The sequence below is a fragment of the Desmodus rotundus genome, chromosome 2 (assembly GCF_022682495.2).
Source record: "Desmodus rotundus isolate HL8 chromosome 2, HLdesRot8A.1, whole genome shotgun sequence".
In the NCBI taxonomy this organism is placed as follows: domain Eukaryota; kingdom Metazoa; phylum Chordata; class Mammalia; order Chiroptera; family Phyllostomidae; genus Desmodus; species Desmodus rotundus.
In genome coordinates, this window is record NC_071388.1 from 15,421,645 (window position 1) to 15,439,457 (window position 17,813).

The window sequence follows — 17,813 nt, forward strand, 5'->3', positions numbered from 1 at the left end:
ATTCAAGATAACACAAGCATTTTAAAACTTAAAAGTAGTAACAGAAATCATGGGACATGGGATGTGTCTTATTGTATAAAGGAATGGATACAGAAAGTTCTCTGTGATGACATAAGCCACGATGTGGAGGAATGTGAGGGAGAAGGCTTGTTGCAGGAGGAAGAACATCTCAGGTGTCGTCCTCAGGGTAACCTAATATACCCTGATAAAGGCCCAATCTTGTTCCAGTCCTGTTGTTGCCTTCAGAATCTTCTTTGCAATGTGCTAGGGTGTATAAAAGATCAACGATGAAACTATATACCTAAATCCTGCCAAGGTCTCATGCAGACTATGTAGAGTTATCATTCAAGGAGAAAATTGGCATATCATTTCAGACGGAGTGCTCGGTAAGTTTGTACGTTAGTATATATATAATTTGTGGGAAGATGGGACCTTTTAAAACTGGTTACACCACACTCTGGAAAGAACAATAATTGGTAGGAATCAGGGTGGCAGATGGAAAACAGTAAGCACAAAGGACTATAACCCCAACCTAATTCACATGTTGTCAGATGGAAAGTCTAGGTATCAGGATGACACCACATGAACTCAAGAGCTGTATTTATTCATTGTTTCTATGTGCATTCTTTGAGTGACTTTTATGGGTAATGACCCTGAATCTTGGAGGGGATGGGGAAAGAAGTAGTAGGGATGATGTCCAGTTTCACATCTTTGGAAACTTGGCAGTTGCAGTGGGAAAACTCAGGAGAGGGAAATGCTTTGGGAAGGCTGAAAGAGACAAGATGAAAATGTGTAACCAAAGCATAAGCAGGCTTTGCTGGGTATACTTTTCTTGCTGTTGACCTGGGGAAGGACAGAGTGGCAGCACTCTACTAGGTAAGAGTTTACATGGACAGTAGATACTTTAACTGATGCTTCCTTAACCAGTGGAATAAAGGGGAAGAATATGAACTTACAAAATATTTGGGGCAGCTATTTGACTTACTATATCAGTCAGGCAAGTGTTATTGGTCCATGGAGAATGATGCCAGATGTAAAGGATGTAGGGTGTTGAAATATCATAGCCTGATAACCTCAACTGTCCTTGATGTTGAAATGCCTTCAAGTATTTATTTTAATCACAGTACGGATTATGGGAATTAAATAAATTGTATAATTTTTTCTGGAATTATCATTTTAAGTTCATTCTAAAGCTCAAATAAAGCAACATATTAATTGTAATAATTTATCTGGTACATTAAACACTCATGGCCTAAAATATAAATGTAATACTATAAAATATTATTTAATAATTTACAGTGTTTGGTTATTTGGTAAAAATTACAGTAGTATTTTTTAAAAACATGTACTTTTGCCCCCTTATTTTAAAATCAACCCTCAGGAAACTGGTAATAATTTATAGAACATAAGATTTATAACAGCTTTAGCCATGTAACATAAGATAAACTACAGAAACTTTGAACAAAACTGCCAAATAGGGTGCCCAGATGCAGAATTTTTTGATATGCTAAAATAAAATTTCAGGTGACCCAACTGTTTAAAATCACTTTATGTTTCTCAAACATGTATAATGTTTAAAGAGAAAGAAGTAGAGAGAGAGAAAACCAAAACATGGTATTTGTTCAACTGTAGCTGTACAAGATTTTGCAAGATTTAAATTTTCTTCATGAAATTATGTTGTGCATTTTATAAATGAAATTAAATAGAAAACATATATAATTATTGATTAAATTCTACTTTAGAGTAGAGACTTTAGAGTTCACTGTGCATAGCTTCTTAATATTTAATAATTCCATAATCATTATGAATTTTATCAACTGACAACTTTAAAACTAAAAACTCAAATTCATACACCTATTACAATTCTATAATTTTAAGTTTATTTGTTTTTTAAAGATTTGGTTTATTTACTATTAGAGAGAGGGGAAAGAGAGGGAGAGAAACATCAGTGTGAAAGAAATACATCAGTCAGTTGCCTCTCACATGCCCCCAACCAGGGATGGCCCACAACCCAGGCATGTGCCCTGACTGTGAATTGAACTGATGACCATTCAGTTCACAGGCCAGCACTCAATGCACTGAGCCACACCACCCAGGGCTGCAATTTTAAGTTTTAACTAGTTTTTATTTTTGTCTTATTTCTATGCCCCATTATAATCAAAGATGTTATTTGTTGAATTTTATTTACATATTATGACTTCAAATAAACTATGTTATCAGAGAAAACAATCTGATTTATAGCAGTCTGCTTTTCACTTATTTTCTGAAAAAACTATGACATAAAATTGATAGTTGACTGTTTACATATATCAATCAGTAATCTATAAGTACTTGATTTACCTGGTTGTTTCATTCTTTCAATGATATGTGTAAACACCTTGAAAATAACTGGTAGTATATTGTATAGTGTTAAATTACAGGTCCTACCTTAGTCTTAAATGTATTTGTGTTATCTTGAATATTATAGCTTGTCATATAATCTTTCTTATATTTTATAAGGCTTCTGTATTTTTGATATAAAATACATACAACATTTTTCCAAGTCTTTATTTTATCTGACAGTAAATACAATCTATTAACTTTGCATGGATTGTTATTATTTTTTACTCTGCTTTATTTAGCTTTTTTATTTCCTCTTTGGGTTAAAATCTGTAAAAACATAAATTAAAATATACCATATTATCACATTTATATGAATTTAGATATAACGAAGTTTAAAATAAAATATGATTACTGATTGGTACCAGTCCTCAGACTCTTCCATTCCAAAAATTGAACCCTATTCCTTTTTGTCTTTTAAAAACCTTTAGATATACAAATGTTATAAACAAAGAGACCAATTTATATGTTTTCAAAATGATCTATCTACTCTTGTAAAGGTTCTCTAAAGTTTGAAAGAATGTCAAATTCCTTTTGGTAAATATTTTTCCTCTTTAAGTAAATATCTAGACAGTTTATCTCCCTATTTTTTTTTAACATAACTTGTTGCAGGGTGAGATATGTTTGCTTTTTTAATAAATGAAAATAAACTTCATTTTCATCTTATATAAATAGTACCTTTTCAGTTTTACTAATGTTTCATTTTAGGATAGTTTTAGACTTACAGAGAAGTTGCAAAGATACTAGAGAGTTTCCATATACCTGGACCCCATGTATCTCCTTGTTGAATCTTCCCATGCATTACCTTATATTAGTCACAAGTCATAAACCAATAAATACCTTTTATTAACTAAAGTCCATATTTTTGTCTTAGTTTTTACCTAATGTCCTTTTTCTGTTCTAGAATCTCATACATAGAATACTACATTATATTAAGTTGTCATATGTCCTGAAAGTCTCCTTTACTCTTTCTTTTCCTCGTGTCCGATGACATTAGTTTGGGAGTTTTGAGGTGTACATGCCTGGTATTTTGTGGACTATCTACCAGTTTTGCTTCACGTGATGGTTTCTTCATGGTTAGATTGTGGCAGGTTTTGAGGAGAAAAGCCATAAAGGTTAACTGCCATTTTCATTACAGTATTTCAAGGAATTAGGCTATCAAGATGACTTACCCCTGGTAATATTTTAAAAAACTTTCATATTTCCATAATAATTTATGCTTACATGTTACAGAAATTTGAAAATGTATTTTTGCTTGACACACAGTGATTTGAAGGGTAATGGCACCGCACTAAGCGAAGATGCACATCTCAGGGAAGACTTATGTTTTTAGCATGTGAGATGGTAAAGCAAGAATATCATTTTATTCTATTTAAAATGAAAAAGAAAATCTTTGTATGTGCCAATATAATTAGGTGTCATGTAATCTTATTTCCCTAATTTAAGTGTTTGGTTTGAGTAGTGCCTAATTTTATCTCCTGAGAAATCAAAATCCATGGGTATGCCATTATAATAAAAATAAATTTTCCCTGTGTCATATGGAAAGCAGTTTCAAAGTCAACAGATATATTAAAAATGATAATGTGAATAAATAAAATATGAAATTTATGGACCAAAAATCAAGGTGCATCATGCTTCTTAAATCATCTTCATAAGCAAAATAACAGATTTCATTATCCAAAGTCTGAGTTGTACAATAAAATATCATTCTAAATTTATGATTATTATAAAGTCATGCCTATTCTATTGAAAACAAGCAGAAAGGTCAATTCAGGAGTAATATAAAATTCATTTTGAATGAGATAAGAAAAGTCAGCTTAAAACTAGAACTTCTATAAAAATATAAAATATATGTACATATATGTACATGTATGAGGTCTGTGTAGAAAATGTCCAGCCATTATTAATACAACAAGAATGGTTTGCACAACCTTGATGTAACCTAGCAGCTAAGGAGAGTGGACTGGAATGTGCATGTATGAACAATGATAACCTCACTGTACTAGTCAGTATGGGTGGATCCATTGAATGAGCATGTGTACTGTGTGGCTGTAGCATTCAAAATGACTGAGTAAGTAGAGCAACAAATATGCACCAAATTTTGCATTCAGCTTGAACATTCCTCTGCAGAAACTATTCAGATGATTCAGAAGGTCTCAGTTATGGGCAACTGGTGATTGGCAGCTGCATCATGATAATGCACCCATTCATGTATCACGTCTCCTGCAGAGTTTTTGGTGAAACATCAGATCACCCAGATGCCTCAGCCGCCTACAATACAGACTTGGTGCCCTGCTACTTCTAACTTCTCTCAAAACTAAAATCACCTTTGAAAGGGAAGAGATTGTAGACCGTCGATGATATTCAGGAAAATATGGTCAGGCAGCTGATGGTGATTCCAACAAAGGATTTTGCAGTGTTTTGAACAGTGGGAGAGATGCTGGTAGAGGTGTGTGAGGTTCCAAGGTGCCTATTTTGAAGGGGACTGAGGTGTCATTGTCCTATGTACAATGTTTCATGTATCTTGCATCTTCTTCAATAAATGTCTCTATTTTTCATATTACATGGCTGGTAACTTCTGGACAGACCTCGTATACTAATATGTACATATATATTTTATATGAAGAAATTGTGAATTGGATAAAGTGCTCATTAAATAAAGCTGACTTTAAAATTAATGACCTGTCTTCCCCCAACTCCCCTGCCATCTGACAGTTGTCAGTCTGTTTTATGTAACAATGCTTCTGTTTTTTAAATTATTTTATTGATTAGATTCATATGTAAGTAAGATATATGGATAAATGGAGGCAGAAAGACACGTGATTTTGGGTGGTGAGTGTCCAATGCATTATGCAGATAATGTTTTACTAAGTTGTACATTTGAAACCTGTATCGTTTTCTTGACAAATGTCACCCCAATAAATTCAATAAAAAATAAATAAAATTAATGACCTGTAAGACTGAGCTAAAATTACAAAAAAAAAATGCTGCATAGATACCTCAAGACATGGGAAATTAAAATAAAAATTAAGAAATGTCTATTTTATACAAACATAAGTTGTAGTTCCAGATGTAGAACAAAGTCAACCTGGTTGGACACATAGCTATATCTCCTTCTCTTTATTAAATGTCAATTTTTTCTAAGTCATAACACCAGCCAGAAAATCCATTGCTCCTTTGCTTCAGTCTCTTTTCAGAATACAAAACCCATTCAGACCTTGATTTCAATGGCTTAGTAAGGACCCTCTCTCTAGGTACTTGTTTTTACTTCTACTACCCTAAAAGAATCTTCATTTTTGGATTTTCTATTCACTTTCTGATTCTGAAACTAGCAGTGTGGCATATTTAAACTCAAGTATTCTTTTATGTTTATATTCTATTTGTTTTCAGAACATGTTTTAGGAGAAATTGAGTGATAGCTTCATGGGACATATACATGTGCACACACATATACATATATAATTATATAACCATACTACTCATTATATAATAATAATATGTATTATTTTATAATATAAAACATCATTTTATATGATAATATTTTACATGTCTTAAAATACTTTCACTCTGCAGTGATTAATAACTAATTATTATATATTAATATATATTATTCCAAAATAAAATTTTGTCAACATAGAAAAAATTAATTTATCATCAGTACACAGAATACAAGAAATATTAAAGAAAATTTGTCAGGCAGAAGGAATGTAATACCAGATGAAAATACATATTTACATTTAAGAAATGTAGAGCACCAAAAATTGTAACTACATAAATATATGAGATATATTTCTTATTACTTAAGTCTCTGTTAAAGATCATTGACTGCTTAAAATAATATTATATTGTTGAATTTTTTCATAAATGCATACATTTGAATACATACACACATGTATAATACAAAAACAAATACACATATATAAACATATATGGTAACACACTTGTAAAGACTAGGAAGGAAATAATGTGTGTTACTTTACAGTTTTTATAAACTATGTAGAGTCATATAATCTCTCTTGAAACTAGACTGCTATAAGTTTAAGGAATCATTAAAATAACAACACAAAGAGGTAAAACAATATGCAGTTGAAGTGATAAAATACATATATAACAATGTTTAACTTAAAAAAAGCTGAGAAACTGAAAAAAGTGAAAAAGGAATAGGTTAAGCAAATAGAACATAAATAATGTGATACAATACGTGTCTAAATGCTTCCATTACAAGGCAGAGATTTTCAAATTGGATTAAAAACCAAGTTCTATATGTTGCCTATGAGGAAAAAAACTATAAATATAAAACCAAAAGTATATTAAAAGGGCAAAGATTGAAAAAGATAAACCATACAAATACTAGTTAAAAGAAGGTAGAATTACTATATTGATATTAAATAATTTTGAATTCAGACCATATAATATTACTGGATATTAAGAAAGTCATCTCATAATAAGAAAGTGTAAACTCATCAAGTGAATGTAATAATCTTAAATATTTGTGCATCTACAAACAGACCTTCAAAGTATATGAAAGTGAAACCACTTTATTGCATATATGAAATAATCCACAATTACAATGAGAAATTTCAATCCCCTTCTCCCAACTGCTGAAAAAATAAATGGACACAAAATCAATGAGGACATAGAGTACTTGAAGAATATTACCAACCAAGTTGATTCAATTGACAATTACAGAATGTTCCATTCAACAACAATTAAGTACACATGAAACATTTATCAACTTGGCATAAATCAAGCCTCAGTAAATTAAAGAGGAGTGTAAACACCTAAAGTATTCTTTCAGACTGTACTGGAAATAAATTAAAAGCAAATAACACATAGGTCTATGGAAAACCCCAAAATACATGGAGGGGGGGCAATTCTAAATAACCTACAGGTCAAAAAAAATGATATTACTGTAGAAAGTATTTTTAACAGGATAAAAGTGAAATCACCTTACCAAATTAAAGGAATCTGCCAATCAATACTTACGAAAATTAAGGGCAATAAAGAAAAATAATCCCAAACTAGTGCTCTCAGCTTTGACTTCAAGATACTAGATTAAGAAAAAAATGAAACCCAAAAATAACGCACTTGGACAGAATGAGTGATCAGAAGAGAAATCAATGAGATAGAGAACAATGGAAAGATAACCATAAAATAAATTAATTCTATAATAAAATTCATAAAATTCATAAATCTAGACAGCTCAGAAAAAAGAGAGAAGTCACAAATCATTATGATTATAGATAATTAGAGAATATTATAAACAATTTTATTTCAATAAATTCAAATTAAGTTTAACACTTCAAATTTCTTTTTATCAAGTTGAAAAATTTGCACTCCTTAGGAATTATCTGAAATTTAGCACCAAAAATATATTTGTTAGTTACAGGACACATTCTCTTAAAAGATCATCACTCATGTAGTTTCTATTGAGAATGAACAAAACATTAAAAATGCTCATAATCTCAGTCTGAAACACATGTCATCCAAAACATTTCTCCAAATTTTGTTGAAGTAGAAATAGACTTATAATACAGTGAAAAAGGTTGGTTTCACATAGAATATTCCATATCAATTAAAGAAATTAAAATTTTAGTTAAAAATGTCCCACAAAGATATTTCTAGGCCTAAATTGTTTCACTTTAAAATTATGCCAAACATTTAATGAAGAAATAATACCAATTCTACAAAAACTCAGATAATTGAAGAGGATGGAACACTAATTCTATGCTCAGTATCTCTCTTGAGTGAAGATGCAAACAAAAAAAAATTATTTTATTTTTTTTCGGGTTTTAGCAAAATTCTGTTATTTCTTCTACCTTTAAAAGCATAGTTTAGAATGCTACAGTAGATTTTAAAAGAACAACAACAACAAAACCCAGGTAACAACAGGTAGAGTGCCTATGGCATGAACTTTATAACCAGACAGATCTGGATTCAAAACTAGCTCAGAGTTTTGTTAGCTCTGTGTTTTTTTTAATTAATGAATTTATTTTTATTCAGTTTCAATTGTCTGCATTTTCTCCCCATTCCTTCACCCCACCCTAGCCAGTCCCACCTCCCTCCCCCACTTCTACCCTTCCCTTTGATTTTGTCCTTGTGTCCTTTATAGTAGCTCCTATAGACCCCTCTCCCACTATCCCCTCCCCACTCCCCTCTGGCTATTGTTACAATGTTCTTAACTTCAATGTCCTTGGTTATATTTTGTTTGCTTTTTTCTTTTGTTGATTATGTTCCAGTTAAAGGCAAGATCATATGGTATTTGTCCCTCACCGCCTGGCTTATTTTGCTTAGCATAATGCTCTCCAGTTCCATCCATGCCATTGCAAAGGGTATAAGCTCCTTCTTTCTCTCTGCTGCGTAGAATTCCATTGTGTAAATGTACCATAATTTTTTGATCCACTCCTTTGCTGATGGGCACTTAGGTTGCTTCCAGTACTTGGCTATTGGAGAGCATTATGCTAAGTGAAATAAGCCAGGCATTGAGGGAAAAATACCATATGATCTCACCTTTAACTGGAACATAATCAACAAAAGAAAAAAGCAAACAAAATATAACCAGAGACATTGAAGTTAAGAACAATCTAACAATAGCCAGAGGGGAGTGGTGAGGGGACAGTGGGGAGAGGGATTTACAGGAACTACTATAAAGGACATATGGACAAAATCAAGGGGGAGGGTGGAGGCGAGGGAGGGAGGTGGGATCGGCTGGGGTGGGGTGGAGGGATGGGGAGAAAATGCAGACAAATGTAATTGAATAACAATAAAAATTAAAAAAAATGAAAATAAAAATAAAAAGAGAGAAAGCAGGTATGTGCTCAGGGCAACTGATTTCTCAGGAACAGTGATGTTAATTAACTTCCCCATTATCTCCCCTCCCCCAAAAGGAGAGAATCAGCAGCAGTATCTTAACATAATGTGCGAACTCCATGAACTGTTAAGAGAGAATGAGTGATGTGTCATTAATGAAAACACGAAATTAGTGACAGGAGAGGACAGGGGTAAAACAGCAGACTGCTGGAATGCTGTTTTAAAAGAGAGCTTTTACTAAACTGCTGACCTGTCTTGTGTCCCTGTGTCCAATTTTATTTCCCAGAATATTATAAAAGCAACAGTAATGGCTGTTATTCCACTAGACTAATTTTCAATACGACAGATGGATTCTCTGGTAAAAATCAAACGTAAAATGAAAGCAGTATGATCTGAAGTTAGTGATCCAGGGAACAACATTTTTGAATGATTTGAACATGTATCCTTAACTTAACTGGAGAAAATACAGTAATTAAATCTATGTCTGAATTTTAGGAGATCATAAAAATATTTTAAATATCTGAAATTATATCCCCCAAACATAATTTTGAATGGATCCAATGGAAATAAAAGTGATTTCATATTAAAATACTTAACACAAAATTCTAAAATTAATATATCTAAAGTTCAAGAGAAATGGAAAGATAGTTTGTAACCAAGACAAATACAAATTCCAGAAATCCATAAATATGGTGTTACAGAACCTAAAGTTTAGAATATAACCACTATTTACTAAAAAAAGCAGAGGACAGGAAAAGAATGTCTTAGCTATATCTAGAGGAAAAAAAATGAACAGAAAATTCATAGGTCTGGTGCTGAGAAGAGATGGTCAAAAAAACTCTGAAACATTAAGATAAAGTCTTCAAATGTTATTTGAGTCCATTTTCTCTGTAATTTGGGAATGAGATAATTTTGAACCAAATAAGGAAAACATTTATTAACAAAATAAACTAGAATACTGAGAAAAAACTTAAGACAACCACTGACTAATTAAGTAAGTTTAAGATTCCTGGCTCAAGTTACATCTTCAAGCACTGAATGAATTGATGAATACATTAAACTTAGATGAAATATCCGTGAGAATGATGGAGTTGGTGAAGGTATTAAAAATGCAGACTGGAAGTGTCTGAGAGGAAGAAGATTAGTCTCCAGAATAAAGTCCAATATTGGTCATATCCAAGATGGCAGAACTCAACATCAATTGGTTAATTTGTAGGCACTTAGAAAAAGAAATGACAAATATCTGAAATTCTATAAAGTAAAGCATGTTTGGAAAGGTCATGGACCAAGCTTAATAAATTACAATATTTAGAGCAAAGTATATGATGTAGCATTTTCTGTGAGGGTTGATCTCATTTGGAATATTGTGCTAAGTTCTTAATGACACTCACTGAAGAAAAATGCTGATATACTAGAGCAGTTTATCTCTAGAAATTTAAAACAAATGATGTGAACCATTAAAGCCATAGATTTTATTAAGTTGTGGTGGGTGATGAAGATGTTTAATAAGAGGGACACTTTAGAGTGACAATTGTGGGTACATATTTGGAGAGACAGCATTTGGACTAGCACATGGAGGTGATCATTCACCTCTCCTCCTGGATCATGGTGGTATAATTTGATTTGAAAATGTGGGCACTCAAGTGGATTACCACCTGCTGGAGATGTTTTGTGAAGGATGTAGAAACATACAAACAATAGAACTGCTGACCTTAAGTCTTTCTTCCACATCTGAAGATACAGGTTACTGAATGTATGCAGATAGCAAATCTGAAGTTAAGAATGATTGATTAAAAAAAAAGAATGACTGATTCCATGCAGATAGCCACAATTAATGTGCTAATCTCTGTGACTTTGAAAGAATAAATTACAATCTATATATTTCTATACCATTATGAACTTAAAAGAATTTTTCTCTGCTTATGGAGCCACTTATAAGAACTATAATTTATGTAATTTAAAATGGGGAAAAGACCCAAAATACACTGTAGGGAATGCCCTGCATGTCAAGGTGATGATCCAGGTGACCCGATGGGCTTTACATACCTGCAATCCCTTCAGCCCTGTAGAAAAAGACCGGGGACAAATAAAATATGTAGTTCTCATTCTAGATATCTATTACAGCTATCACAATATGTAATAGTCATTACCAAATGCATTGCATTTTCTCCCATCTAATCAGTAAGTCTCCATAATTAACATCTTATTCATTACAGAAGCTATTTCTCATATATCATCCAATTCACAGAATTATGTAACAGAGCTCCCAAGGGAAATTGCTTTATCTATCTATAAAGGAACACAGAGCATTGCAAATTTTTACTTATGAAACACTTTCTTCCAAAAGCTAGAGCAATGTATTCAATTTCATTATGTATCTGTATATATAAAATTCACTTAGAAAATATCAGCCACTAAACAGTGAATCAAGTGTTATTGTTTGACTTCTTCAGCCCTTCTGCTCTACTCTAAACACATAATGATATTATAAATATTAAGAAAAAAAGGACTATTTAAAGGAATAATTAATCTATGTTCAAAACAAACATTTTGTAAGACCAAACAGATAATAAACATGTATCAACAGGTGGGTTTAAATAGTCATGCTTGCTAGTTTCAGAGCCAGGGAACAAGCTGAGGAAGAAGGAACTGAGGTCTCTTTTGGGATAATAAGAAATAAAGGGATCCCTTCAGTGCAGAACCTGGATTATTCTTCAAAGTAAAGAAATAAGATTGGTTCCTTACTCTGAAAAAAGGTGGAAAAAATTGTGATGAATCTTCTGGCTGGTGAATGACTTAGAGTTGACTGACACTTAAAGAGGTGGAATGAATGAACCAGATACAACTATGCTGTCAGACATACCGGTAAGTTATATGTGGATATCACCACGGGATAGGAACTCTGGACTATAGAAGTTCTGCGTAGAAGTTCTGGGTAAATGATAATGATACACACAATTGTATTGTAAGAAAGGATGATTTCACACACAAAGAAAGAAGAAAGCAGAAACAAAAATAAATGTAACACCGACTCATTATAAACTTATAAACCGAAATTTGGAAATTCAAATTGATACTAAGAAAGATAGCAAACCAAATTAATTGGAATTTACACCAGATAAAATAAAAATAATAGAGAAAACTGAAAATGACTTCAAAATAAATGTTTTATATCTTCAGGGATAAAAAATGAAAGAAAAATAATAAAAATGATAAATTATAAAAAGATAGAATTTAAATGTACATGGTTATTAAATTAACTTAGGAGAAATCTTGAAAATGAGAAAATATGGTCATTGAATTTTTTAAAAAATGAATGAGTAGAATAAGTCACAGACCACATAGAATTAAAGAAATAATTAGTGTATTGGAATTCAGTTCTGAGTACTTTTCCCAGAGAACAACACAATGAGAAAAAGTGACAAAAATAAATAAATAAAAATAAGCAATATTTAGAAACAACACAACATCATCAAAAACAAAGAAGTATAAGAAATTGTTCGGCATCTACAGAAACCTAAGGAGACATGCTGACTAAATATAAGATGCTATCCTGGATTAGATACTACAGCAAAATAAAGAGGACATTAAAAACTACAAAATCTTAATAAAGTATTGACTTTAGTTAATAATAACAACAATGTTACATACTGTGATAGACAAATACACAGTGACTTCAGGGAAACACACAACAATACTGATTGGTCCACTTTTAACTCATGGCTGGTAACCTCAACTTTCTTCCTGTTCAGAAATCCTACTCTATGTGCCTTGTCTATTAACTCTTCATTTCTAACCTCAAAGACTATATATCACACCTTTGTCTTCCTTCTCAACCATCATTTTTTTAACTGGGAAAGTATAATTAATCAGAAATAAAATATAACAAATTTCTGTGATGAGTCTACCCATCCACCTGCATTTGTACTCACATTCTGGTTTCCTTCCCTTTTTAAAGTTTTCTTATTTGTATTATTAACAAAGGTTAAAGGTCAAATCCTGCATTTATGCAATAAAATTATCCCCTCAAGCTATTTTGTTGCATACTTTCTTTGCATTATTAAAGTATATTTTATTGATTATGCTATTACAGTTTTCCCATTTTTTCTCCCCTTTATTCCCCTCCAACCTGCACTCCCCACCACCCAGGATACCCCCCACCTTAGTTCATATCCATGGGTTGTACATATGAGTTCTTTGGCTTCTCCGTTACCTATACTATTCTTAACCTCCTCCTGTCTATTTTGTGCTTACCGATTATGCTTCTTATTCCCTGTGAATTTTCCCCAATTCTCCCTCTTCCCATACTCACTGATCTCCATTTCAGTGATTCTATTCTTGTTCTAGTTGTACGCTTGTTTATGCTTTTGTTTTTTAAGTACAGTTGTTGATAGTTGTGAGTTTGTTGTCACTTTACTGTTCATAGTTTTTGATCTCCTTCTTTTTCTCAGATAAGTCCCTTAAACATTTCATATAATAAGGACTTGGTGATTATGAACTCCTCTAACTTGACCTTATCTGGGAAGCACTTTATCTGCCCTTCCATTCTAAATGCTAATTTTGCTGGATAGGGCAGTCTTTGATGTAGGTCCTTGCCTTTCATGACTTTGAATACCTCTTTTCCAGCCCCTTCTTGCTTACAAGGTTTCTTTTGAGAAATCAGCTGATAATCTTATGGGAATTCCTTTGTAGGTAACTGTCTCCTTTTCTCTTGCTGCTTTTAAGATTCTCTTCTTATCTTTAATCTTGGGTAATTTAATTATGATGTATCTTGTATGTTCCTCCTTGGGTCCAACTTATTTGAGATTCTCTGAGCTTCCTGGACACGCATGTTTATTTCCTTTGCCATATTGTGATTCTCCTTCATTAAGTTTTCAATTTCTTGCTCTTCTTTTTTCCTTCTAGCATGCCTATGATTTGGATGTTGAAGCATTTAAAGTTGTCCCAGAGGTTCCTAAGCCTCTCCTCATTTTTTTGAATTCTTATTTGTTTATTCTATTCTGGTTGGATGTTTATATCTTCCTTCTGTTTCAAATCCTTGATTTGAGTCCCATTTTCCTTACTTTCACTCTCAGTTCCCTATATACTTTCCTTTATTTCACTTTGGATAGCCTTCATTTCTTCCTTCACTTTGGGACCAAACACAATAATTTCTGTGAGCATGATGATTACCAGTGTTTTGAACTCTGCATCTGATAGTTTGGCTATCTCCTTGTCACTTAGTTCTTTTTCTTGAGTTTTGATCTGTTCTTTCATTTGGGCCATATTTCTTTGTCTCAGTGCACCTGTTACTTTGTAAGGGGTGTAGCCTTAGGTATTTGCCAATGTCGGGTAATCCACTTGGCTGCTTGTGGTGCTGTATGTGGGGGAGGGGCCAGATAGGGAACAATGCCACTTGCTCACTTTCTAGGCTCTTGCTCTACTTTCCATCACTTTCCTCACTTCCCACAAGCGGATTGTGCCCTTTCAGGTGCTCATTCCCAGGTGGGTGGGTTGTGTACATTCTGGGACTCTTTGGGTCTCTCCATCAGATTTTCCTATGAGACTGGGAGTTTCTCCACAGCCACAAACTCCATAGATTTTTACAGCCAGAAGTTTTGAGTCTTTAGTTTTATGCACTGAAACCCTGGGTTTCATAGTCTGTCTCACTTCCCAGTTGTTCTTCCTGACTTATCAGGGCAAGAACATGGACCCACCTGGTCCTCCGGCCACCACCTTGCGCTGCATGTCCTCTCTGACTGGCTGCCTGTCTCCACCCCTCTTACCAGTCTGGATGAATGTTTCTTTAACTCCTTTGTTGTTGGACTTTCATACAATTTCATTTTCTGGCAGTTCTGGTTGTTTTTTGCTTTTAATATGGTTGTTATTGTTTTGGTTGTACAAGGAAGCGAAACATTTCTACCTACACCTCTATCTTGACTGTAAATCTTTCTTTGCATTTTATTATGTAATTTATTATTAGCTAAAAATAAAAGAATGCAGAATATGTTTTAATATATATTATGCCTTATAAAACTGTATATTTGCAGAAAAAAATATTGGACAACATGAAAACAGATTGAGAAAAATCAGTTGACTTCTTTTAGACACTGAGAACAGCATGAATTTTAAAAGGAGGGTTTTCAGTTAAATATGAGATTTCAGTAATCTCATCATTGTAATTTTATTTACACTGAAGAAATAAGAGTTCTATATTTTAAAATTAGTCAACACCTTGCAAATATTTTTCTATTGAAAGACATCTATTGCAATAAAGTTCACGGGTAGATCAATATACAAATGCAGCATACAAACTAAAAATCTTACAAAGATTTTTAAGTGATATACATAAAGATGTAACAAGATTTTTTCACTTTACTAAAGCCATATAAGCATAAGCATGTAATAATGGATAGTTTCCAGAGAAATCTATCCTTCTACATTTATTTATTTTTGGCAGCCCTTTTTCAGATCTGTCATCACTGCAACCCTTACCCTTTTTTAGTTTTTGTTGCTGGCTAAGTGTAGTTTCTCTGCAATGTCAGGGTTCAGGTACCAAAAATGGTCAGGCCGGGTTCTCCCACAACATTATTGTTTCTCATGTACCCGCTCTCAGATAAACTCAAGGTCCTCAATAAAACAAAGTGTGGTGTTAATATGGGATAAAGCCTTTGTGCAGAGGCCAGATGGAAAGGGAGAGGGGCATGCTCAGGGAAATTCCCTCGGAACAGAGGAGCGAATATGTAGGGCTATTGTTAGGCAGAGCCTGGTCCCTAACTTACACTTCATGAAAAAGGTGAGTGTGGAGAATAACAAGAGGGTATCTGTAGTGATAAACAAAATCCATATTGGTTTTTAACATGATTGAAAATTATATGAACATGAATAAGCAAAGCATGACTTTGAAGAAAGATGGAGATAAAAGGGTCACGAAAAATATCAAAAAGTAAAAGGAAGGAAACTTAAAAATAGCAGAAAAGACCAGTATTGGAAAATTGTTAGGATAAATAATATGTATTGAGAATTTGTTATTTAAACAAGTATTTTGTTTAAGACTAAGTAAGAAGTAATTTAAACTTGAGAAGGTAGAATTATCCCAGAGATAAGCATAAGTAAATTATAGAGTTTTAAGATCTTCATTACCAGAATATAGATTGCTAAATTATGCTGAGACACAAAAATTAAAAGAAATTGAAGCTTCAGTCAACATTTTAAATTAAATTACTACTATATTTAAAATATACCAAACATCATTTTTCCCAGGATATTAGGTACAACAGTAGAAATGCCATATTGTTTTTCTTTGTTTGAAAGAGCCATATGGAAAATAAACTGGGCAAGTAATATATATTTTTGACTACACATTCTCTTTGCTATCACCAACCACATTGCTCTCCCTTGTTTACAATACAACTCTGCCAAGTATTATCTGTACTTTTCATATCCAATTTCTCCTCTCCCTAGCTCTCTTAAACTCATGTCAGGTAATTGAATAATTACAGCTAAAGTCCCCAGTAAAATTTGGTTATTAAATCAACTAGACAATGATTTTCCCTCATCTTAGTTGACTTATCCAAAGCAATTGGGAGACTCAATCACTCTCATTACAGAAACAGATTCTTTATTTGGAATACAAGCCCCATGCCACCCCGCAAATTCTCCTCTTGCATCACTTTTCAGTCACTTTTGCTGATGCCCTTTCTACATTGCATAATGCACAGAACTCAGTCTTCTTTTCCCCAAGTAAATCACACGCCCAAAGATTGCATCCAATTTCATAACTTTTTAAAATTATATAAATGTTGAAAACTTTACTTTTTGTCTTTTTTCTGGATCTGTCATCTGAAATATATCCACAAAATACATTCACTTCCATGGCTCTGGGTCATCACACATTTAGCATATCTGAACCTGCACCTTTGTTTTCACTCTCCCCCACGCTTACATCCTCACTTACCTCCATTCAGTGAAAAGCACCTCCATTACTCCTGTTGCTCCTACCAAAGACGTGGGTTCATCATGCACTCCTCTGTTCCTCTTCCACTCCATAGCAATAGCAGAAACTAATGATTCCTATGTGATCGCACTATTCTAGCTGGCACACACATATATGCACACATATATCAACAACAATTTTTTCAATAATGAAGACAGGGAATAAAAGCATTCATTTTCCACAGATAAGGTATCACAGTAAGTTTAAATAGCACCTGGCGGTGTAACTTTCAACAGGCCGCTCTGGGATTTAAGCCAAAGTAATCTGGCTCCAGTGCGCCTGCTCTTATCTTGCCGGTGATGCTTTCAAAATATAGCCAAAACCCAGTCCAACCTTCAAAGTCTTCACAGTTACTGAATACTCTAAGCCACCATTGTGTCTTTGCCTCTCTCTCTTTTTTATTGCTTGCTTGCCTCTCTTTTTATTAACTAAAAATTCATTTCAGTTAGATTTTACTTTCAATATTATTTGTATTAGTTGCAAGTCACCAGTGTCTCTTCACTTTGGAGTTGCAATGTCCTATTAAATAACTACTCTCCAGGATTCTACTCTTATCCTCTATAGTTCAAATTTAGAATGTTTTATTTCTTTCCCATCCACATAATAGTATACCTCTCTTTTCAAATTACGTATTTCTTCTCAACTCTTC

General features: G+C 33.1%; 1 long non-coding RNA gene across 1 annotated transcript in view; it reads right to left on the reverse strand.

The window, feature by feature from the left end:
- LOC123479669 (uncharacterized) overlaps positions 1–17,251 on the reverse strand; it is a 119,033-nt gene extending 101,782 nt beyond the window's left edge. Inside the window, exon 1 of the long non-coding RNA XR_006655358.2 lies at positions 17,126–17,251. This is a non-coding gene — a long non-coding RNA (uncharacterized lncRNA). The remainder of the gene's footprint in view (positions 1–17,125) is intronic.
- Between the last annotated feature and the right edge of the window lie 562 nt (positions 17,252–17,813).